The sequence below is a fragment of the Acomys russatus genome, chromosome 15 (assembly GCF_903995435.1).
Source record: "Acomys russatus chromosome 15, mAcoRus1.1, whole genome shotgun sequence".
NCBI classification, from domain to species: Eukaryota; Metazoa; Chordata; class Mammalia; order Rodentia; family Muridae; genus Acomys; species Acomys russatus.
This window is the reverse complement of record NC_067151.1, coordinates 46,015,678-46,042,915: the sequence shown is the minus strand read 5'-3', so window position 1 is coordinate 46,042,915 and position 27,238 is coordinate 46,015,678.

Here is a 27,238-nt window from a genome sequence, read left to right as displayed (position 1 = left end):
GTTGTCAATAAAACAAACTAGACAAAGCCAAGAAAGAAAGAGAGAGAGAGAGACAGAGAGAGAGAGAGAGAGAGAGAGAGAGGAGAAAATTACCTTAGAATAAATGATTATACCCTTAATAATTTTATACTCATAAAATCTTACAAATCCTTCCCCAAGTTACTGCCAATTCTAAGGGCCAATGTTAAATATACCACTTCATGCCTTGACTACCTCTCTAATGAACATATCTGGGTTGAACAATGGCCTGTATCAAGGGAGAATCTTACAGCACTCACAATTAGTAAAAAAACTTGAGCCGGGCGTGGTGGCGCACACCTTTAATCCCAGCACTCAGGAGGCAGAGGCACGCGGATCGCTGTGAGTTCGAGGCCAGCCTGGTCTACAAAGCGAGTGCAAGACAGCCAAGGCTACACAGAGAAACCCTGTCTCGAAAAACAAAAAAAACAACCAAAACAAAAAAACAACCAAAAAAAAAAAAAAAAAAAGAACTTGAACTTGAGCATATTTGCCCTTCACACAGTCCGTGAAACACTACTCTGTTCACTATAAAAAAAAGAGGTCAAGCAGATGGAGACTGCTATAATATTTAAGGACATTTAAGAAAATCATGCATGGGGATGGAGAGATGACTCAGATGTTAAAAGCACTGTCTGTTCTTCCAAAGGTCCTGAGTTCAAGTTCTAGCAACCACATCGTGGCTCACAACCATCTACAATGATCTCTGGTGCCATCTTCTGACATGCGGGAAGAATGTGTATAGATAGTAAATCTGGGCTCACCTAGGATGCAAGTCCACACCTGTGAGATATTATTTAGCCTCTGGGGATCTGTGTAAAGGAATTACATTGATTAGTTTGAAGACTCATTCTAAAATTGGATGGCACCAGTCTCAGGGCTAGGATCCTGCGCTGTTTAAAAAGGAGAAGGCTAGCTGAGCACCATATCCATCACCTCCTGTTCAAAATGGATTGTGACCAGCTGCTTACAGCTCCGGCAGCCTTAGCTTCTCTACCAAAAGGAACTGTACCATGGACCCTGATCCCAAATAAACCATGAGTTGTTCTGCACAACAAAAAAACAACTAAGACACATATAAAACCTGTAAAAGATATTTCTGCACTCTCTTGCAACTGACCTACTTGATCCATGACCTGGTGGCACTGTGTGTGCAAGCCATGTACCCCCTCCCATAGGCTTCTCTCTCCTAAATTCTTATGACTGCCTTTATTATTCTCCATTTTAATTTGCCTAAAGCCCAGCATTCCTGTTACTCATCACTGAAGATTGCTTTTTTTAGAGAATCCTTAGAACAATTCAAGTCCCTCACTGTTTACCTATCAGCAAGTTGAGAGCTCTCCTATTTTGTAAAGCAACCCCTGCTGGGGAGATTATCTGCCACTGGAAGGAATTGAAGTTGTCTGAGGTGGAGGCCATGGCCCAGTTAAGCTTGTCCAGAAGTCATTACCCAGCTACTGTCTGTGTTAGGAATGTTCCAGCTTGTTGGCCTCGACCTGGGTATCTCAGAAGGAGCAACAGGAGTTGCCCTGTGCCTCCACCTTTGCCCCTCAGAGTAGGTCACAAAGGCTGGCAACCATGGTGTACTTCCTTTCCTTATAGGGTTATGTCTAGCAGTATCCGAAATTCCTCAGTATGAACATGAGGCATCCTCTGTGCTCTCGTGCCAGCCAATGATGTACAGTCTCCCTGTAGCCTGTCTGTTCTCCACTATGACTCAACACTTGCGATCTCCATCACCTGGCCAAATCGGCCTTGCTCCCCTTCCCAGGATCCAACAGGTGTGATTGTGGGTAGTCATACCATCGTGTGTGAAAAATCAGGACCAGGAGCAGCATAGATAGAACAATTAGTAGGTCTCAAAGCTTAACACAAAATAAAATAATGAAAACTATAGACGGTATGTTTTCAGTCCTCAAAATAATTAGACAAGGATACTATGACAAAATGATAGCAAGAAAAATTTAAAATATTTATTATGAAATCAAAACAGCTCACTGTAAATCATGGATCTTATGTGTCAAAATATAGTAAAATATTTCAGACTTAAATGACAATACTTATCAGAATGTGGGGAGTGTGTCAATAATTACACTGCTAGAAAAATTTACAGCAGTTAGGGTAAAGAATCCAAAAACTTTCTTAAAGCAATGTGTTTCATTCATATGAGAACCAAGAAAGTAAAGTATATACTAAATTCAAAAGGAAAAAAAGAAGACCCAATCTTTCAAAAATCAATAAAATCTCTACTAGAATTAACAGAGAAAATATATCTAACATGTAATGAAAAACCTAATTAATATCTAAAATGGAAGATGCGTATTGCTTCTTATACCAGGAAATCAAAAGAAAATAATGTCATTCTATGGACAGTACTATGTAAATGAACTGTCTCTTTGAAACATACTATCTTTAAGAGTTACTTTTACATGTTTTGTTTATTATTAGATGGCCACATTAAACATTATTTTCAAGTGTAACTGTCAAGGATTTTCTAGATATTATTAACATTTAACAGGTAGACTCAGTCAAACTGAATTTCTTTTTCATCAGTTTACTTGGTAGGGTAAATAGAAGAAAGGACAGTAGGAATAATTCTTTCTTTCACTTGATGACAAAGCTAAACATTAATCTATGTGATATCACTGTGTTTCCTTGTTTGGAGGCTACTGAAATCAAACTAAAATAAGGCATACCAATGAATATCATCCAGATCATAGGCTCTAGGATTACATGAGCCAAGTTCCAATCACTATCTGTCTGTCTGTCTGTCTGTCTGTCTGTCTATCTATCTATCTAGGTAAAAAAAACAATTATAAGGATTAAAAGGTAGCTTAGTAGTTAAGAGCCCTTGTGGCTCCTGTAGGAGCATCCACATGATGACTCACAATCATTTGGAGCTAAAATTCCAAGGTTCTAATGCTCTCTTTGGACACCCAATGTCACCAGTTACTCATGTGATACACATACATAAATGTAAGTAAAACACTCATAGATGTAGAAAATAAATCATAAAGGACAAAAAGAAACAGAACTAAATCAGTATTCAATGCTATTCTGACCTTATTTAGCTATACTAACAAAAATTATAGTCTATACTCAAAGGCTCCTTGTTTCTGTTAATTTGAATATATACATTTATGAGCATTCATAGCTCCCCCATATTTTACCTATATGCCAAAAATATGATATTTTTGCATGTTTTGCCTTAATATCTGAAATGTGTAGAAAATTCTCTTAACAAATTTTTTTATTATTATTATTATTAATTTATTCTTGTTACATCTCAATGTTTATCCCATCCCTTGTATCCTCTCATTCCTCCCCCCCCCATTTTCCCATTATTCCCCTCCCCTATGACTGTTCCTGAGGGGGATTACCTCCCCCTATATATTCTCATAGGGTATCAAGTCTCTTCTTGGCTACCTGCTGTCCTTCCTCTGAGTGCCACCAGGTCTCCCTCTCCAGGGGACATGGTCAAATGTGAGGCACCATAGTACGTGAGAAAGTCATATCCCACTCTCCACTCAACTGTGGAGAATATTCTGACCATTGGCTAGATCTGGAAAGGGGTTTAAAGTTTACCTCCTGTATTGTCCTTGTCTGGTGCCTTAGTTTGAGCGGGACCCCTGGGCCCAAATCTGCCTATCATATTGTTCTACCTGTAGATTTCTAGGGCCCTCTGTATCCTTTTATTTTGCTATTCTCCCATGCGTCTCTCATTTAGAGTCCCAATAGGATGCCTTCCCCTCTCATAATGAGTGAGTTAACCCAGAAGCAGAAAGAATCAAATGGCATATACTCACTTATATCTGCATACTAGCCCAAGGGGCATGTACCACGAAAGCCTTCACTTACCAGGAAACTGGGACAGAGGGGAAGGCATCCTATTGGGACTCTAAACAAATTTTTTTCACTTAGAAATTATATGAGGAAATTCAAATGACTTAGGATTCAAACCCAAAGTACCATATGAACATGTGTTCACCCTACATTTTATTCTCTTTGTATATAGACACCTAAAAAAGCATACATACAATCAGGGCTAAAGAGATTGTTAAGCAGCTAAGAGCACCTGACTACTCTTCCAGATGTCCTGAGTTTAATTACCAGCTACCATATGATGGATCCCAAACATCTGTAATGGGATCTGATGCCCTCTTTTGATGTGCACGAAAGACAGAATACACCTATACAATACGTGAATAAATAATTCTTAAAAACACATCCATGAAGTCATGTTTCAAGTTACTATAACACTATTTCTTAACATTGTATCATTATTCTGAATTTAAGTAATTATTCACATTTTTCTTTTGCATAAAGGAAGATATTTATGAGGCACAGAACACCTGTATAAGACAGAGGAGGCCTCAGGGACTTGGTTCCCTCATGCCAACATTGGCTTCTGTAGATGTAACCCAGGTTATCAGCTTCCACAACAAGCACATTGACTCAATGAGTCCTACCACCTCTAATGTCACCATTTTTAATAACTATGGTTTTAATATATTGGAATAAACTTTTTAAATTATGCTTACAATTTCCTAAAAACAAAGTATTTTGTCTATCCTGAGTCCTATTGCAAAACATATCCTTAAAATAGATATCAAGGTCTTTTAATTATAATTTTATATGACATGCTACATTAAAATAAGATGAAACATGAACTATTAAAAGGCTATCTGTTTTGTTTATCTAACAATTTGCTTTTTCTATTTTTCCTGATTATGAAAAGCAAAACTGATGGATTATATTTAAAATTCACAGTTAAACAACAAACTCCATATGTGACTTTTAATAACTGTAGAATATCATAAACTAGAAAAATACCATAGCTGATGAGGGAGAATAAAGGTCTTAAGGTAAGGTCAAATACAAATAATATGAAGGAACTAAGAAGAAAGGAGAATAGATACTAAATTTAGAAGAAGAGTAGGAGGTCAAGGAAAGAAAAGTAAAGAGAGAAAAAACTCTAACTGTATTTGTAAGAGACACATAGAAACACATTATTTTATAAGCTCAGTTTATGTATGTATATACATATGAAAAAGTTTGATTGGATTCACCCTGCACAGCATATAATTCTACTTTAAGAAGGCATATTTTGCCAAATAAAAACCCCAACGCTACATATGAATCAGCCCTAGAGACTCTAAAGTAAAATGGCTTACCAGGACATGTTGAAATTCTACTGCTAAAGATACTCCAGGACATAGAGAAACAAGTTGGTACTAAGAGGAAGCTTCCTCTCTGATGTTTGACTTTCATACTGGTAGAGGCCATGAATGTATGGTTGGGGAGCTAATAAGCCACAGGGATATACCTGCTTTTTATTATTCTAGCAAATGGATACGATATCAAACTGCCATTTATATCTGTGTCTGTAAGTCCATAGATTGGTGAACCTCTCATATCTCTTTAAAGCTGAGTCTTTTTCAAGTGGAGAGTGGTCAATATAGGAACTCTCATCTCAGCAAAGTTAGCAGGCAAACTGTCAATGGAGCACTCAGCCACAGATATCATCTCCCCGATGTTTAAGAAAACATTTCAAAAGAGGAGATCAATTTCCCTTAAGAGAATCCAGACATTGGTGAGGACCAGAAACAAAGTGGTGTCTTCAGGACATGACAGGATAGCTATATTCATCAACTCACTGGCCAAAATCAAGCAAATCAAAATTTTAGCATGGAACAGAATGGACTTAGGGGCATCCACACATAACAGAAGCTATGGGACTTTTAAGCTTGTGGGAAGCAGCCAGTTTTCTTTGAGGGTTTAGATCCCTGGCTGCTCAAAAAAGGTCCATGGGTTAACCCCATGCCCATAAGTACAAATTGGACTTAGTAAGTTATTAAAGAAAGAAAAGATGAAAGACTATCAGGGTGGGAACAGAGATGGAGGTAGGAATTCAGGAATCGAGGGAGGGGTTGGATTTAATGAAAGTACAACCTATGAAATTCTTACAGAGTTATATAATACAAGGATTTTCAAAGTAAACTGCAATTAAGAAAGAAGAGTGACTGATGTGGCATTTCAGAATAGAGTAGTGATGGCTCTTTCATTTACAGCTCTAAAAGCATTGTCTGTTTCTTTAGTAAATTTGTGTTCCCACATAAGAGTATAAGAGAGGGCAAGCAGACCTAAATACCCTACACATACTATAAGCTTTCCAGTGAGTCTTCCGTGCTCACTAAAGGTGAAGACAGAGATACTCTTCCCTATAAAGGAATATTCTTTTGAAAGAATGGAGAATACAAAGAATGCAGAATCACAACTTCTTTACCCTTTTTTTTCATGTTTCTTTTTAAATTAATTTATTCTTGTTACATCTCAATGGTTATCCCATCCCTTGTATCCTCCCATTCTTCCCTCCCTCCCATTTTCCCATTATTCCCCTCCCCTATGACTGTTCCTGAGGGGGATTTCCTCCCCCTGTATATGCTCATAGGGTATCAAGTCTCTTCTTGGCTACCTGCTGTCCTTCCTCCGAGGCCACCAGGTCTCCCCCTCCAGGGGACATGGTCAAATGTGAGGCACCAGAATACGTGAGAAAGTCATGTCCCACTCTCCACTCAACTGTAGAGAATGTCACAACTTTTTTTTTTCACACAAACATTTAACGTTATTCTTGCTATATGTGTGAATTTGTAGATATACAACTTTTTTTTCACACAAACATTTAACGTTATTCTTGCTATATGTGTGAATTTGTAGATATACAATTACATATATTCATTTTTTTCTCAATGCTGCACCACAAAGTCATATCTTCCTACTGAGGCTAGGAGTGAAAATCATGAATTTATTGCTGTTCCCATCAAAGTGTGATGCTATGATCATTTACTTTTCAGAATCAGTTTGTTTTCATATCGGAAGATATTGTTTTCCATCAAAGAAAGTAAATATTTACTTTAAATAACCATTACAAAATCCATGTTCACTCATATTAATGTAGATGATTCTCATTATAATCATACATTCTATTTTGAATCTACATTTTTATTTTTAGATTATTTGACATTTAACTGCCATTTCTTCAATTACAAATTTAAATTAGAGCATAATGTTCCCCCATTAATGTTGGAAATTAAAATACCGGGTAAAATAGATTGTTTTCAGATGTGAAAATATCAGTCCTTGCTGGAACGCTAGGTAATTTCTATTTATATGCATGATTACAGTTTTTGATGATAATTTCCTAATGACAATCTTAGATTCCTTATAACTTTATTTCAATTTACTTAAGGTGATTCTCAAGAAAAGTAGGAATTTTGATTAAGGTGCTTTATAACCTTAGAAAAAGAAAACAAAAATTTACTAGCAATAATCATCCTATAAAGTCATCAAGTTAAAGTCTAGGAAGTTTCGTTGTTGTTTTTTAATTTTTTATTATTAATTTATTCTTATTACATCTCAGTGGTTATCCCATCCCTTGTGTCCTCCCATTCTTCCCTCCCTCCCCCTTTCCCCTTATTCCCCTCCCCTATGACTGTTCCTGAGGGGGATTACCTTCCCCTGTATATGCTCATAGGGTATCAAGTCTCTTCTTGGTAACCTGCTGTCCTTCCTCTGAGTGCCACTAGGTCTCCCCCTCCAGGGGACATAGTCAAATGTGAGGCACCAGAGTACGTGAGAAAGTCATATCCCACTCTCCACTCAAGTGTGGAGACTGTTCTGACCATTGGCTAGTTCTGTAGGGGTTTAAAGTTTACCGCCTGTTTTGTCCTTGTCTGGTGCCTTAGTTTGAGTGGGACCCCTGGGCCCAAATCTGCCTATCACAATGTTCTACTTGTAGGTTTCTAGGACCCTCTGGATCCTTCTACTTTGCTATTCTCCCATGCTTCTCTTATCTAGAGTCCCAATAGGATGTCCTCCCCTCTGTCCCAGTTTCCTGGTAAGTGAAGGCTTTCGTGGTACATGCCCCTTGGGCTAGTATGCAGATATAAGTGAGTATATGCCATTTAAGTCTTTCTGCTTCTGGGTTAACTCACTCATTATGATCATTTCTAGCTCAATCCATTTATCCACAAATTTCGGGAATGAAAACTGGGAATAGGGCTTCCTCAAGACCCAGCTATTCCACTCCTTGGAATATACCCAGAAGATGCTCCAACACACAATAAGAAAATTTGCTCAACCATGTTCATAGCAGCCTTATTCATAATAGCCAGATCATGGAAACAGCCTAACTGTCCATCAGTAGAAGAATGGATAAAGAAACTGTGGTACATATACACTATGGAATACTACTCAACTATTAAAAGCAAGGAAGTTTCGTTTTTTGAAAAATGTAGTAGTTTTTTTTTTTTTTTTTACAGACTGCATGAAGAAACTTTCACTAATGATCCTTTCCATTAGAAAACAGGGCCTGAAAAGCAGCTTCTAATACTCAGCTTAGGGACTGAATTTCTTCTTGCCTTCACAGTGAGCTAAAAAAAGGTCTTTTCTCTCTTTGATTAGCTTATACCACCATTGCTTGATGGCACCATTAGCCTCCTTGTTTTGTACTGTAGAAAAAATTTCATTGAAATCTTCGCACTCTATCTTTCATTCTCCTTTAGCCCAGGAGGGACCAATTCCTCATGGACATTTTATCCATATTTTTTTCTTAAGTATGGCATCAGCAATGAGGTGGATTCTTATAGGGCTGTTCAGCACTTTGGAATATCATCTGAAAATCAAGGGCAGTGGCTCTCAACCTCCCTAATTTTGCAACCCTTTAATCTAGTATCTCATGTTGTGGGGACACCCACCCCCAACCACAAAATCATTTCACTGATACTTAATAACTGTAATTTTGCTACTGTTATGAATCTTAATGTAACTATCTATGTTTTCTGATGGTCTTAGGCAGCCACTGTGAAAGGGTCATTCAAGCCCAAAGGGGCATGACCCACAGGTTGAGAACACTGATCCAAACTAATCCTGAGCATTTTCTGCACGTCAAGGAAATGTATAGCTGTAGAGCTGGTGAGGCATCTTTGTGAGATGAAGAAGACTGGAACAAGTCCAGAGCCCAGGCCACCCACAGTGGAGGAAATCTGTCAAGGAGACTTATTAGTAAAGCTCCTGGGCTGCCAGAGGACACAACAGTGCCCACTGCCCCACAGCAGTGGCCTTATCCACTTCCTGGGCTCATTTCATGACACTTTCACTTCTTTACTTGCAAATTTTAGGAAAATAAATTCCTTTATCAGCATTTTTTTACTCGAACAGTCAGTAGCTAAATTCATGGAAGATTTACAGAGTCATCATTCTAGATGTCAGCTCACACCTTGGGGTTCTGCAGAAGAGATAGGGAGTAAATCAGTCTGGTCTTCACAACTGAACCAAATCTAAATCATACAGTCTCATGAAGAGCGTTACCTATTTGGCTGTGGGAGTAGCTCTGCAAAGTTTTCTCATCCCTCTTCACTTCAGAATGAAAAATATACTTGAAGGCAGTAATTGAGTTTCAACTGTAATATCAAATTGCCATCTCCTTTTTTTTTTTTTACACTATCTTCATTTTATTTTTAATTGTGCATCAACTGAAATAAGGGACTCACTGGAGTTTCGCATAACAGAGCAGTACATTGATTTATTTTTGTTCATTTATTTTAGTTTTAAACCTAGGCAAATTCAAAAGTCGTATTTATGGCTGAATATGAAGGTATAGTCTCTCATTCCAACACAGGAAAGGCAAACCCATGATTATAAAGAGGATTTATTGTTGCTTTGGTTAAAAATATAAAGTTAAATGACCAAAAAGCAATATAGAGGGATAATGGCATTTTCACTGTTGTTGTTGTTATCTGTTTCTTCATTTTGCTTTTTTTTTTTTTTGAATGATTTTTTGGCTTATACTTCTACAGGGCAGAAGCTCAAGTAAGGGACCTGGCAGCAGAATGGGCCAGGAGTTGAAGGAGAAACAGTGGAGGAAGTCTGCTTACAAAATTGCTCCCTGTGGCCTGTTTAACTCACTTTCTTATAAAACCCACACCTATCTGGCCAGATATGACACCACCTACAATGTACCAGAACCTCTCATATCAATTTTCAGTCAAATAAAAGGGCCCATAGAAGTGTTCCCAGGCCTTATTGATGGAGCCATTTGCCAAATATAAGTTCTTACATTCCAGGTGATTCTAGTTTGTATTATTATGATTAAAAACTAACCAATACAATGCTATATAGTCAAACACTGTCTCAATAGAAAGGAAAATAAAACACCAAAGAGCATTCCCATAGGTAGCAACCATACAATGTTCAACACTTGTGTTTGTAAATATATACCAGCTTAATATTTATATTAGGTTAATTATATTTATCTTTCAAATAATTACATTTCTTCATTGTAAAATGTTTCAAAGTCTTTCATCTAACTTTAAAGAGATACAGAATATTACCAGGTTCTCTATTCATCTTGCTGTTCTATAACATAACATCTATTTGTAAAACTTACATCACCCCTCATTCTCTTCATTGCAATCTCCAAATTCTGGTAACTATAATTTTACAGTCAACTTCCACACAAGCACTCCTTTTATTTCAATATTGGAAGTGATTCTTTAATATCAGATTGGCCTTAATAATATAAACGCTGACAAAGGCAACGTTTAAATAAATAATTCTGTATTTTTGTTTCATTTAACCTTCTTCATTTTTAAGTTTTATTTCTTCGAGAAATTAATATTGAGTACTGTATTTGCATAGATTCTCCATCTCTCTCTCTCTCCTTTACAGCTCTTCCATTCAAATACGTGACCTCTTTGTTGTTTTAATCGAAAATACCAGGTCTTTCTATTTTACCAATAAAGACTTACAAGCCAGATATTGTGGTGGAAAACCTGCTAGCTCAGAGAGGCAGAGAAAGCACCCAGCTGACCTTCCTACTCAGCATTCTTCCCAATGGTAAAGCCCCAAAAGGCTCAACTAGTTCAGCTGACTAGCCCAGAAAGAAAAGACCAAAAATCCCATGACCAAAGGCTTGCTAGCTCAAAGCCCAAAAAGCCAAAGTTCAAGGAGCTGAGGAGCTCAAGAGCTAGATAGCTAAAGCTAAAATTCCAAGAACTAAAGCACTAAAGAGTCCTACTATTTCTACACGCTGTCTTAAATACTCCTCAACTCAAAGTCCCTCCTACACTTTTATCCCTATCACCTGGTTTCTTGCTTTGCCTGTTGACCTAGGGTTAACTTTATTAATCCTGTGTACATATTGCTCTTGGATTAAAGGTGTGTGTTAGGGCTGGCTCAATCACACCCTAATCACCTGTTTACAATAAACAGAAAATTATTGGGTTAAAGGTGTGTTAGGTCTCAACCAGAAGAAACAGGGATTTACAGTTCAATCTCAGGGATCACTATGGGATCAAAGCCAGGTTTCTACAGTTAACAATCTCATGGATTACATTGAGGTCAAATAAATTGAAACAGCTCTTCTTTGTTTATTATATACTTGTGCAGCTATAGATAATGTATTTGAGACTATAACACATATTTGTATGTGTATATGAGTATATGTAAAGAAAACATGGTAAGTTCATTTGGTGTTGTTCATATGTATTTGGGTATAAGCTAACCGGTTGGGATTAGATACCCTATCAGGAAAATCGCCATGGAGAAAACAGTATTTGTTGCTCACTTTAAGTTAATGTGCAATTGACTTGGTCATCTTTTTGCTTTCTGCATGTGAACTTTCAGTTTTCCAATTACCATCTATTGAAAAAAGTATCTTTTTTTGATGTATACTCTCAATAATACTGTCAAAAATTGTTGGGTATAGATGTTTTTATTTTCATTGGTTTATATGATTGCTGTTGTTGAGTTCCTTAAAATGCTACCCATTCTTAGAAGTAAATTTATTACCACATTTATTAAATAGCTAATATTATTTTCCCTCTGGGAACATAGAGATTGTCCAGTGTCCAAAAGTTAGTAATGTTACAACAACTTAATCATACATATTGTTCATATGAAAAAATTAATGTAGAATCAGAGTCATAAATTCTCAGTGGACAATCAACATCTTTTGTTAGGTCTTTCCATTGTGTCCATACTAGAAAGGTTGTGACTTTACAATCAAAGGAATTCACTTATTTCTCTTTCCTGTGTAATGTTGGATAATTGAAAGTATTAAGTACTGTTTATATGAATTATCCTAGATACCCTTCCTACCACCCTTTACATATCTATATTTGGCATAAAGATAAAAATTCATGGTTGATATCTTTGTAAGTCTGCAGGTATTCTATTTAGATTTCTGCTTGACATTCAGCCCAGGTTACCAAACAGCTGTTGGTGAGACAGATTATTCTGACATCCATACTGTGGTTTTCACTGAGGTCTTGCTAATATGAACCTGTCGGGGTTTTTTTTTTTTCAATGCTTCTAAGATGAATATTAAGCCATTTACCTCTAGTCCTTAGAATTCCTACTGGCCCCATAATATTCAAGTGCAATTTTTTCAATGTTCACAGTATTTTTTTCCTTTACCATAAAGTGTGCTGAAATGTTCCTGAAATATATTTCATTATTTCAATTCCATGCAACAAGGAATATTTATTTGTATTGTACCAGGTGTGATTGAGTTAAGGACTTTGAAATTTTTAACCTGGAATATCTGGGTAATAATTAAAAACAGTCACATGGGTTCTTACAAGACACTGGTCAAAGTTCTTTACAACAAAGATACATATAGGAAAGTATGAATAAAAAAAGAATGTCAAAGAAAGATGATAACTACAAGACAGGCAGATAAAAAGTTTGGAATATACGAGACACTAAAAGAAAGGTGGATCTGACCCTCTCTAGCAAGTAGAGGAACTCTGATATCATTTGGCTCCTGCCCTCTGAAATATCAATGAATATATTTATGCTTTTATATAACATTAAGAAAATAAAAGAAACTAATTCTTATTAAAAGATATGCTTCTTTATACCAGGGTTTGTCTGTAATACTATTATAATCAATGTCAGTGCAATCTTTATTATCTGATTTTTGGGTCAATCCATCCTCAGGATCTTATTTTCATGAATACTGTGACACAATTCTTCTCATTCTGAGAAGAATTATGAGACTAATTATCTACAATTAACTCATCTTTACTTGTTGAAAGTTAATTATCACAATATTTGTAATTCACAGACTGGCATTTCTGAAGATGTTTCCCATATCTTCATGGTTTTTGTTCCTTCTCTCTCTTCTAGTCTGCAATGGCACCTGGCCACTAGAAGTACATGTCATATTTAGTACCGAGTACTCATTTGGTACTATTTCTCACAATATTGTGTGGGCATGCACTTTTGCATTCACAGTGTTCACTGGAAAGATAAGCCCCACCCCATGATTGGGGCTGGGGGGCTGGAAGTCATAATTGCTCATATCCATAAATAGGTGTATTCAGAAGGCTGTTCAGTGCTACTCCAATTTGGGAAAACAAAAGAATTAAGTTTTGTTCTTGTGACCATGACTTCATCCGTAATGGGTTTTTAAATACTTTATGATACCAGGTCTAGATTTCCTATTGTGGAATAGGCCTCAAGTCCAACAAAATTCAGTTGGTTAACCCATGCCACAATTGTATCAGTGGTCACATTTTTCCCCACATGTTGGCAACATAGTTTATAGTTTCATGTTGAGGTTTAATAAGTGATGATTATTTTATTCTGATACTTAGTAGGCACTCATAAAATTATTAAAAGCATCTATCTTATGGAAGCATTTTCAATGAAAAGACAGTGTAGAAAATGGACTAAATCTCATTCTCTGAAATGTCACAAAATAGAAGTTGTGAAAGAAAGCATGCAATAGAATCTACAAAAGCAACCTTTTTACTTTGTTAATATTTTTGACAATTGTATAAAAACTAAAAGAACACTTGTCATAAGTATAGTTGTCTTTTTCTACATCTGTTGCATGTACATCCTTCAGGAAGCATCTACAGTGTCTAAATAGACAGCTCAGTATTTATAATAATATTGTTCTATTAAAGGACTGGAGTTTGATTCTAAGCACCTCCATCAAGGGCATTCCAATCTTTACCTCCAACTTCATGAGGTTTGATATCATCTTTTTGCCAGTGGCTATCCATATTCATGTACACGTACATATAAACACACATAAATACATAGACAGATACATGCATACATACCTATATACATACCTACATATGTGAATTTGCTATGAATCTTTTTTGTCTCCTTACCTAAAGGGCTCATCACGTTACTGTCTAAACATGAGAGGAAAAATGATAGCAGAAGTATACATGTTAGCATTGACCCAGCAAACCCAGGACACTAAAACCCTATACAAAGAACTACACACACACACACACACACACACACACAAATGATAAAAAAGACCATGAATTTAAAACATGTTCAGAAGAAGTATGTGGGAGGGTGTGAAGGGAAGAAAAATATAGAAGATCATGTAATTATATTATCATGTCAAAAATATAAAAATTAAAAAATAAGAGTAAAAATAATTCTAAAAATCAAATAGGCTATTATTTACTACTATTATATTACTTTATATCACAATAATTTTTGTTTATTATTTTTTTAAAGCAAGGGCCTAGATCTTGGCAAAGCTTTAGATAGAAGCACGGTTTGAATATAATCAGAATGAATTGTATTAATGTATGAAAATATCAAAGGATTAAGGTGTTGAAAAAGTTCAAGAAAACATTATTTTATTTGGATTACTTGCAGAAGCATTGATGACTCAAAGGCAGCTGCATCATCACAAAGCCCAAGACTGTTAAGAGTGAGGTCATTAATTCTCCCAGCAGCTGACATAGAGCCTTATAGCTCTATGAAAGCTAGGTGGCATGAAGGAATTTTCCAGTTCTATGTATATTTCTCTTCTACTGCTAGTGTCTGATCACCAGAGTTTTAGGAGCAACTAAGATTGGTGTCAAGAACCTGTAGTGTTTGGTAGACTAATAAGCCCTCCCATTTACCAGTAACTTACGTTCAGGCTACCTTCCTTCCAACTTTTTCTTTGTGAGATATAATTTTAATTTATTTACCAGATAGAAGGATTTTGGGTTTTTTGTTTTTGTTTTTGTTTTTTGTTTTTTGTTTGTTTGTTTGTTTGCTGGTTTTGTTTTTGAGATAGGCTTATTCTGGACCAGATTTGTATTTTCTTTTTATATTATGTATGGTTTTGCTAGTGCAGTTCTGAACATACTAATCTCTCCCTATCACAACACCTCCTTTTCAGATTAGACCTCTTGAAATTGGGTATTACCTAGCTTCATTTTTATATTATGTTTTGCTCTTCTCCCTTCTTTACAGCATCTCACTCCCAATGGCCTCTGTCTAATTTTCTGGCCCCCACAAGAATTCCTAACTGAACACATTAAGATGAGTTATTCAACATTAGGGTGTACAGATGAAGGAAAACACACATGTTTATTTTTACTTCTATTGGTTACCTTCAGTCAGCTAATTTCCTATGAGTTTCAGCCATTGGTGGGCAGATTTCTCAATTAGATTTTTATAGCTAAATAAAATTCCATTGGGTATATGAGCTGCATTTTAAATTTCAATTTTCATTTGCTATGTGTTCAAGCTCTTTATATTTCCTCCTACGGATAGTAGAAACTGAATAGTAAGCATGGGTGACCAAATAGGTCTGTAGTGGGGTATTAAGTCCATTCAATATATGCCCAAGAAAGGTATACCTGGCTCACATGGCATTTCAAATTATAGCATTTTAGTATTTAATTAACTCCCACTCCAACTGATGGTGAATAAGGGCTCCTCTTTCCCACATCCTCACCAACACTTACTGTGAGTGCTGTCATTTGATTTCTTGATGATAGCCATTATGGTGGGGGTGAGGTAGAGTCTCAAAATAGTCTTAATTTGCATTGCCCTGTTGGCTAAGGATATGGAACATCATCACGTTGACCTCGCTCAATGACTTTTTATTTTAAACTATTTACTATTATTCTTTTGTGTGAAAATAAGATAAAATCATGTGTCATTTTCTCAAATTATTCTTTATAAGTTCAAGTTGGCTTGTATTCATGAAAATACACTTTTTTAAATAAAAATGTATCATGGAATTAGCAAACATTTCAATAAGTCAGTAAGTAAGAGGTCTATAAAGATGAAGCACAACAATTGTGATTATTAATTTAATATAAATGCATTCTTTATAATTGATATAAAATGGAACCATTTATATACTTAATCTCATGCCAGAAGTTTAATGAAGCTACTCATTCTAATTATACATATGTGTGTATTACTTAATTACATATAAAATTAAAATTGTAAAAATGTTAATAGTCATCATTTTTTCACAAAATTTATGCATGTCATAGAAGTTTCAGAAGTATGTGACCACTAGATGTATAAATAAAGCATTTCATAAAATAATTTAAACATAATTATAGAATACTGTTAAATAGCTTAACTCAGTTTCATGAGCTCCTTATCCTTTTATGCTTCATGATGTTTCTGCAGATCCTCATCTTCTTAGTTCTACATGTCCCCCATTCTCTCTGCTCTCTCATTCCTTTTTCTTTCTACTAACAATGGTAAAACCTTTTAATCTTCAAGCAATATGGTTCTTTTTATTTTATCTGCTACAAATCAGTCATAATACCTGAAGAATTAGTCTTTCTTAATGTTTGTATGTTACCCACACATGATGAGGTATGTCACTGTCTCTTGCTAATTATAATAAAATGTATCAAATGCCCATATCTTACGTAATTCACTCACTACTGAATGCATTTATCCTATCTGAGTGCAGAAAGAATCACTAGTATAGAATCTCTTTGATTTCCTTACAATTTAAAATAGACCTAAAATAAAAAATAAATTAAAAACTGAGTTTTGGGGCACAACCGTGCAGTTCCTGCAACAGGAATCTGATGCATGAGGTCTGAAGTTTAATGTCACAAAACATTACCAAAAAGGGACGGCAGAGAGAGAGAGAGAGAGAGAGAGAGAGAGAGAGAGAGAGAGAGAGAGAGAGAGAGAGAGAGAGAGGGAGAGAGAGAGAGAGAGAAGGAGAGGGAGGAAGAAATATTTTTAGAACATAAAATATAGGTAGGTTAGTGATGATGGTTAGGATAGGAAAGGGAGGTTCATTACTCAACAACCTGTCATCTCTGAAAGAATCATCACTCAAAACTCCACAGTGATTTCTCCTGGGTATCTTTAACCTGCATTCTTTCCTCCAACCTTTATTTCTCTTTCATATCTCACTTCTTGGAAAGGCTACGGCTCTGTAGATTTGCAGCCTTCCTAATTTCCATCCTCAGCATTCTGCTAGATCACTGAGTCTATAGGGACTGCCTTTTCTACCCACTTTTCTTTTCCAACTGCAATACAACCTTCTGAATTACTGAGTTTTTTACTCGTAAATGAAGTTCACTCAGCTCAAGCTCAGACAGTGATAAACTGAAACCTAGTAGGCACAAACTGGAAAACATAAGAGACCACTGACATTATTTAAGTCATTTGAAAACTCTATCAGAATATCTCTCCTGTATGAAAGTCAGTATCTAGGAAGTAAAAGTAAAATGCAAAAATACATAGACACATAAAAGAGCAAAATGAACTCAGGGAAATAGCACAAAACAGGGCGGAAAAAGCATGGCTTATGTGGTCCTAATACCCAGCATTCTGCCGTTGTTGTAAAAGTTTAGTCCTAGACAAAGCACTGGTGCTGACACATCAGTTTCTGACTCTTCTTCTGTTTGTCACTTGTCACAAAGCTAGAATAAAACCACATTACTGTGCCTGAAGTATATAATGTGTGATAGCAAAGTATACTAACAACAAAATAAATAAATTATCATCAATCCTCTGATTATGCCAAAACTTTCCCAGGGAAAAGATAGCATATTTGTATTTTATTCTTAAATGTAGGAAAAACTGAAGAAAACTGTACATTTCTTCACGGTGTGGCAAGAGTACCCATTTATGAACATAGGATGTTGCCCAGCAACATTTTGTTGATATTTCCTGAGTTTTCCAACAATAAGTTCTTTTTGTGGATTTGTAAGTTGTATACTCACATATAAGTTTTCAAAGCACAGAATATATGTATATCAAGTGGTTTATTGAATTGATATTACAGTTCTCTCTCTTATGATCCAGGTAGGAGACAGGAGCGAAAAGTACAAAGCATGTCATTAAAGGAAACTGGAATGGGAAGTGCTGAGAATTTTTTTATTAATCTCAGTGAATTGATATACTTACTGTGTTTCAAATTATATGTTTTATTTCTTCAGTGGGTATGTGTATAATATATATAACTATATTTTGCTCTTCATGGATTTATTTATTTTTTCACTTTTACTTCATAGCTACTAAGTTTCCTACAATAGAGAAATTTTTAAACAGAGTTTTTAAATTACTTAAATATAGCACATGTGTGCATGTGTGTGTACATTCATCTCTCTCTCTCTCTCTCTCTCTCTCTCTCTCTCTCTCTGTGTGTGTGTGTGTGTGTGTGTCTCTCTCTCTCTGTGTGTGTGTGTGTGTGTGTGTGTGTGTGTATGTGTGTGTGTATGTGTGTGTGTGTGTGTATGTGTGCGTGTGTGTATGTGTGTGTATGTGTGTGTGTGTATGTGTGTGTGTGTGTATGTGTGTGTGTGTGTATGTGTGTGTGTGTGTATGTGTGTGTGTGTGTGTGTGTGTGTGTGTGTGTGTGTGTACGCCTGCCTGCCTGCCTGCCTGAAAGAATAACATGAGTATGTGTGCCTGTCGTGAAGTAGGGTAGAATAGTCATACACATGCATAGGTCTCAGTGGTGGAATTATTTTTTGATAAGAAACTGCACATATGAGCACTATTTACACATATAATCAAGTATGTACTTCTTAGGAATAAAGAGCTTAGCAACAGTCCAAAGCTAAAAATAGACGATCCAAATCAACTACTCAAATAAGTTGTGGTCCTGGAAAACTGAGAACTCAAAACAGTCACAAGGCAGGAGGCCTGTTTCAACCTACAATTGCTCTGGAGTGAGAGCCAGAGAGTCCTGTGAGAGAGTCCCGTGAGGAAGTGGACCTGATAGTTCTGCCTGAGGGAGTCTTGGCAGTAGGCAGTGAAGATTTTTTGGAAAGATTATGGTAACCTTGATACCTTGGATCTTCAGCAGATTAATGGCTCTTAATCAAGAGACAGGCAGAGGTCATCTGCTGAGTAATAGCTTAGAGACAGCCTGGATCCTCACAGGAGTAGTAGTGTAGAGCGAGACAGCTCCAAGCCTGTGGTCAGCAGTCCCAATCCAGGAAGAAGCCACCATGGCACTTAAATTATTTTTATCTATGTTTTTGTTTCACTCTTGTATTTCCATTTTATTCTTAATACTATACTTTAAGTTAGATTTTAATTATACTTAAAAAGAACATTTATGAATTTAATTTTTAATATAATTTTGAAGTTTTATGCATTTTATAACTTAGTAATATGTTTCTTTTCTCTCCTGCAGTTAATTTTAATGCCATTGTTCCTCTTGTTTTATTGTTATACTGCCCTATTAGTTTTTCAACTTTTAAAATTTTTTCAGAAGTCCAATGCCCTGTGTGTTGCACCACAGAGCATTTATCTTAATTATTTTAAAAGCTTATGTATTTTATTTCTTTTTAAAATTAATTTATTTATTTGCTTTACATCCCAACTGTACATAGTCACTCCTTCCTCTCATACCAGTCCTGCCCTCCCATTTCCCCCATCCCCCGTCATCTATACCTCAGAAAAGGGGAACTCCTCCACCTACCCATCCCAGAACATCAAGTTTGATCAGGACTGAGTGCTTCCTCTTCAACAGTGGCCAGGCGAGGCAGCCTCTCCAGGAGGAAATGATAGAAAAGGATGCAACAAAGTTCTATTCAGAGACAGACTACACTCTCCTTCCTAGGAGACCTACATGAAGGCCAAGCTGCCTATAGAGTAGCTAGGTCCAGTCCATATATGCTCATTGATGTGTGAGTCTCTGCCAGCTCCACTGGGCCGAGATTAGTTGGCTCTGTTGGTCTTCTTGTGGCGTTCCGATCCCCTCCAAGCCCTTCTATCCCACCCCACTCCACATTCCACCCCCACCCACTCTTCCACAAAACTCCCTCTCAATGTTTGTCTCTGAGTCTCTGCATCTGTTTCAATCCATTTCTGGTTGCAGACTCTCAGAAGACAGCTATGCTAGGCTCCAGACTGCAGGCATAGCAGAGTATTATTAATAGTGTCGTGGTTGGCACTCTCCCATGGTGTGGTCGGACATTAGTTGGGCATTCCTTTAGTCTCTGCTGTATTTTTATCCCTGCACATCTATTAGGTAAGATACATTTGGGGTCGTAGTTTTTAATGGATGAGTTGATGTTCCCCTGCCTACACTAAGAATTTTGTTTCATTAGAGGGGGCCTCTTCAGTCCCCATAAATACTAGAGGTCTCAGCTAGAGTAACTCCCATATCTTCCCTGGATCTGACCCAGTAGTAGATCTCAAACTTGTCTCAGAGATGCTACTGCCTAGGATTTCTCTTCTGCCCTCCTCTCCACCCCCACATTTGATCCCCATCCTCATTTCCCTCAGCACTGCCTCACCTATCCTATTCTCTGTCTTCGAGCACTTCCTCTGTCTATTCTATTTCCCTTTTTCAGTGAGTTCCAAGAGTCCTCTCTTAGACCATCCCTGTTGCTTAGCTTCTTTTGGTCTGTGAATTCTAGTATTGTTATCTTGTGCTATATGACTAATGTATGCTTATTAATGATTGCAGACCAGGTGTGTATTTCTGGGTCTGGATTATCTCACTCAGGATGATCATGTCTATCTCTGTTTTCCTAAAAATTTCAATATGCCTTTGTTTTTAATAGCTGAGTATTATTCCATTGTGCAATAGGACCACAGTTTCTTTATCCATTCTTCACTTGAGCGACATCTGGGTTGTTTCCAATTTCTACCTATTATGAATAAAGCTGCCATGAATATAGTTGAGCAAATGTTCTTGTTGTATGGTAAAGCATCTTTTGGGTATATGCTTAGAAGTGGTATATCTGGGTCTTGTACAAGAGTTATTCCCATTTTTTTCTAAGAAACCTCCAGATTGATTGCAAAAGATGTTGTACAAGATCTCACTCCCATCAGCAATGGAGGAGTACTCTCCTTCCTTCACGTCATTGGCAGTATGTACTGCCACTTCAGTTTTTTAACTTAGCCATTCTGGTGGGTGTAAGATAGAATCAGTGTCATTTTAATTTGCATTTCCCTGGTGGCTAATGACATTGAGCATTATTTTAATTGCTTCTCAGAGTGATGTTTGTCCACTTGTTGGGGCATGGGCTTTGCCATTTGGAAAACATCCTATATAGTCTATGGGGGTATAAATAACACAAGAAAGTTGATGAGAGATCACTTTTTGCATCACTTTTCATCTCTTGGCTTCTTCACTTCACATATATTTGCTTGAAGACACTCCTAGAGAGAAACACTTCAGAGAACACTCTGAGATTCCTGCTGCTGTAGTTGCTTTCGATTTTGCTGGATGCATGTTTGCTGTTTAACAAATGGATGGGTCTGCAGGAATTCTGAGGATGAAGAGTGGAATTTCCTCCAAGGGACTGAATCTAAAATATTCTACCTCTCCTGTCTCTATTAATCTTCTTTCCTCCTACCTAGGGCCAGTGGGTTGGAAGGGATGGATATGCATTAAAGAACCCCCAATACAGTAGATTTAAAAAATGTCAAAGCCTACAGGTGCACCCAAGTAGGGCACCAAAATGTGACGATTAGTTTTATAAAACCATGTTTGTCCCTCAATATCCCTCTTTATCCAGCTATCACACAAACAATTGAGACTCTGTAATAATAAGCTACACAACACTACAACAGAGCAGTTTTTACTCTATTCTTAACTCTCTAAACTAACCTGGTTTCCTCCCAGTATACATCATAGATATACTTTCATTTTGTAGCTCTCCCTGTTCTAGCTCCTTCCTGATGTCTCTTTAACCTCTTCCATAGTTCAATGTCCTGGCTGAATCTCCAACTTACTCCTCTAACTCTTCCTCTCCTGGCAGACAGGAAGTCTGTCTCTATTCTCTCCCTGCTCAGGGATTGCCTGAAGCTGTTTTATTGGCATACAAGGGGACAATTGAGGAGTATTGTTTACACAACACACAACGTTGAGACAAGAGACTCTCACAACCAGATATGGGGAGTGGGTATAGAAATCAGCATTTGAATTACACAGTAACCTTATGCCTACAGGCCCCTCCCCCATTACATTTCTAATTTTATTAATTTGGATACTGTTGCTCTGCCTTTTAGTTGATATAGCTAATGGTTTTTCCAGATTTTTTTTTCTTTTCTCAAAGAACCAGCTTCTGGTTTTGTTCTTTCTTTGTATTTTCTTTTTTATTTCTACTTTATTCATTTCAGCCCTGAGTTTGACTCTTTCCTTCCATCTACTCTTCCTGGTTTTTTTTTTTTTTTTTTTTGCTTATTTTTTTCTTGGGATTTCAGATGTGCTTTTAATGTTAGTATGAAATCTCTCCAATGTCTTTATGAAGGCAATTAGTGCTATGAACTTTCCCCTTAGCACTGCTTTCATTGTGTCTCATAAGTTTGTGTATGTTGCCTTTCATTTTCATTGAATTCTAGAAATCCTTTAATTTCTTTCTTTTTTCCTCCCAGACTCAGTGGTCTTTGAGTACAGAGTTGTTCAGTTTCCATGAGTTTCTAGACATTCTGTTGTTTCTGTTGTTGCTGAAATCCAGCCTTAATCCATGATGGTCTGATAGGATACAGGATGTTAATTTCAACTTTCTTGTATTTGTTGAGGATGTAGATGGTAAAATTCGGAGAATGTTCCTGAGGTGCTGAGAAGAAAGTATATTCTTTTGTGCTTGGATACAATGATCTATAGATAACTATTATGCCCAATTGACTCTGTATTTTTAAGTGATTTATTGATTTCTTCTTTAAAGGCCTCTACCTGCTTGGTTGTATTTTCCTTTATTCTTTATGGGATTTATTCATTCTTTAATTAAAGCCTCCAGCATCTTCAGGAGACTGGATTTAAAGTAATTTTCTTGTTCCTCAGCTGTGTTAAGATACCCAGGACTTGCTGTAGTACGATACATGGGTTCGGGTATTGCGATATTGCCCACGCTCTTGTTATTTGTGCTCTTGTATTGACCCTTAGCCATCTGATTTTCTTTAGTATTGCCTGGCCGACTGTGAGAGCAGTAGGCCTTGAGGAATGCATGTGGGGTTGTGGTCCAGTAGATGGAGGGCTTTTTGCCCAGCACCCTATGCAAGGAGGGGCTGTCACTTAGAGATCCCAACTGTTTTCTCAGGGGACTACCCGTGGACTCCACTGATGGGGCGCTCAACTAGGAATGGTGTACACAGGAGGTATTTTTACTTCTTATATTCACATTTTAAATTATTTAATTTTTATCCTTGATTTTCTCAATAGTAGAACATATTTTTAAATCATAGGAGACAAAATAGATATAGGAACTAAGAGAATATGGCCCTTTGACTCATACAAACTGGGCTCATTTGGCTTACAGGTACTCAGGTGGCAAGCATGGGCCCTGCATTGATCTGCACAAGTTCCCCTGTATATGTCATGGCTATTAGCTTGGTGTTTTTGTGAGAATCCTATCACTGTAAACAAATACCTCTGACTATTTTTTCCTGCTCATGGGACTCTTTTCCTCCTACTGGGCTGCCTTTTTCAGCCTCAATATGAGTATTTTGCATTATTTTATTGTAACTTGATTTGTCATATTTGGATGTTGTCTCTTGGAAACCTGCTTGTCTGTAAAGCAAAACAGAAAAGGAGTAAATCTAGAAGAAAAGTCAGGGAGATGGAAGGAGTGGATGGATAGTAAATTGTGGTGGAATGTATTCCACTCCTTGGAATATACCCAGAAAATGCTCCACCACCCAACAGGGACATATGCTCAACCACGTTCATAGCTGCCTTATTCATAATATCCAGAACATGGAAACAGCCTAAATGTCCATCAGTACAAGAATGGATAAAGAAACTGTGATACATTTATACTATGGAATACTACTCAGCTATTAAAAACAAGGAATTTCTGAAATTCTTGGACAAATGGTTTGAACTTGAAATGATCATAATGAGTGAGTTAACCCAGAAGCAGGAAGACTCACATGGTATATACTCACTTATATCTGGACACTAGCCCAAGGGGCATGTCCAATGAAAGTCTTCACTTATCAGGAAAAGTGGAACAGAGGGGAGAACATCCTATTGGGACTTTAGGTGAGAGAAGCATGGGAGAATGGGGAAATAGAAGGATCCAGAGGGTCATAGACGCCTACAAGAAGAACATTATGGCTTGCAGTTCTGGGCCCAGGGGTCCTGCCCAAACTATGGCACCAGCCAAGGACTATACATGTAGTAAACATTGAACCTCGACCATGATCTAGCCAATGAACAGGACATTCTCCACAGCTGGGGTCTGACTTTCACATGAACTCTGGTGCCCCATATTTGACCACATCCCCTTGAAGAGGGGCCCGGTGGCACTCAAAGGAAGGATAACAGGTTACCAACAAGACTCTTGGTACCCTATGAGCATATACAGGGGGAGGAGGCGCCCTCAGTCACAGTCATAGAGGAGGGGAGTAGGGGGAAAGCAAGAGTGACGGAGGAATGGGAGGATACAAGCGATGGGATAACTATTGAGATGTAATATGAATGAATTAGTAAAAAAAAAAGTGAAAAAAAAAGAAGTGGCTATATAAACTAAACAGGGAAAATGGCAAAATCCATTGTACATGTTGACATGAAAGGTGAAATTTTTGCAAGGTTCTGTCACTAGGCGAAGAATTACAGGCCTCTAATTACTACTAGGAAAAGGGGAATTAACCCCTCCAGAGATGAGCCCTCTTAATGGTTGTCCAAATTACAGTGGTCAGTCCTAAAATTGTACATACAGACAAATAAACTTAGACTCGACAAGCTGTATTTATTTGTGAACACATAGTGCTACAATAGTAATAATAATCAACAAAGAGTCTAGAAACATGAGAGTGTGGTTGAACAAGAGAAAGGGTTAAGAAAGAGTGCCTATGAGAAGCTACAGGGAAGGAAGGGAGGAAGGAAATAATATAACTGTATTTCAACTACAACATATTTTAAAATATGAATAATACGTTCTTAAACATACACCATCTCAAATTATTATAAATGTCATATTATAAATATCATATTATTTGTTTATATAATTACAAAATGTATCAACAAGTAGAAGACTAGGAATTTAGCATGTAAGAACAAATACCAAGCCTGCGTTAATTTCACTTCAAACCCTGTAATCTCTTTTCATGATGTGTATTTGACACTACAGGGCTTGAACACTTCTGAGATTGCCAGCATAGGTTTACTGAAGATCAATCTAATGATTGGTTGCCATGAACTGATACTATAAAAACATCATCTAGAAATGGCTGCTCAAACAAGACAGGAAAAATGGCAAAATCAATGGGCACATTAATGTGGAATGTGGAAAATTTGCAAGGCCCCAGCCCTAGACAAGGAACTCAAGGCTGCTTGGCAAAGGAAAATTATCTTCCCCCAGAGATGAACCTCAATTTTGATGTTGCTAATTATTGCTTCTGGGTTTGCAATGGATTTCCATGCTGGCTTGGATTCTCTTTGTAGTGAGATACTGACCTAAACAGTGAGCATCTCTCCTAACCCTGTAATCCAGTTGCTTTTTCCCCATTTGTAAATTATGTTTCTCTTTAAACATATACATTTATATTATTACACATTAATAAAATAAGCTACATACAACAGGAGGAAACACGAGACAATCAGGAGTTACATAAATGTTACGTTGATAGTGATTTGGCTATTTCTTTGGCAAACTTGAAGTAAACATCTCTCCTATCTTGCTGGGTCTAAATTTCTGAATGGAAATCAATATCTACCATATCTCATATCTATTAATTTAAAATATCTATCTTGATCTAAAATCTTCTTAACCCCTAAAAAACTAAGCTTTGAATTGTAAAATTAAACTATCTGGTCTTCAATCCCATCAGAGACTTAAAGAGGAATAAAATCGATTATTTGAGTAAACAAGGAGTACAAGTTAGCAAAATAAGAAAATGACAGAGACAGTTTGCTGCCTGAACAGTCACCCAAAACTCTCTATAACTTTGGAACATCATCTCCAGCTTTCTGGCTCAATATACCTCACAGACATATTTGGGAAGCATGAACTATTGAGGTCTTACTTACCCTGTCTTGGCAGACTTTGTCCATCAACTCAGCCTGTATCCAAGCTTGCCCACTTTTAGACCCAATTCTGTCTGTGGCTGAAATGAGGACATTTTTACCAGTGGCCTGTTTGCCACATTTGTAGCCATCTCTATAAGGAGGTTCATTGATGCTCATCTTCTTCTTTGAGGTAGGCTGGGTGTTGCCAGGAGTTAAGCTCTCTTATTGTCAAAGGATCCTTAAGATCATACAAACATCTTTAAATGCCATATTCTGTAGGTATCTGAGGATTTTGTAAACCTTATGTAACTATTTTACCTTATTTATCTATAGAATCATATCTATCTGTTAAACTCAGGATGTATATTCTTGTGATGAAAATAGACTAGTAATTGGTATAGAATTCAAATTCAAGACTGTTCTACACACACATTAAATATATTTTGGTACCCAAAAAACTCAATTATAGCACAAGGTTTACTTCCAATACTTTGAAGGTGCTATTGCAGGTTGTTTAGGATAAGCAGGTGATACAAGTTAATTGTTAGTTAACCCACGCACTGTCATATCAATTATTACATACCTGAGTTTGTTATGAGATTGTATCTCCTAAAGATGTTAGAAGCTAAATCCATAAAGCACCACTATCTTGACAGCTTAAACATGAGTATACAAGGACAAAAACAGACACATAGGTTTGGACCTTGAAAGCAACCATACACCGTGAACTCTACCCACCAGAACCCAAGGAATATGGAGAGTAAGAAAAATAGTCTTCCAATTGTTTATATAACATCATAGGCCAGCCATAAAATCATACATACAAATAGCATTATACAGTCTGAGAAGATTGAACATATGCGCGCACACACACACACACACACACACACACACACACACACACACACACACACAAAATGAAAAAAGAGACTATAAAGGTGAAACAGAGCCAGGAGGCCTATATGGGAGGGCTTAGAGGGAAAATAGGGAAGGGGA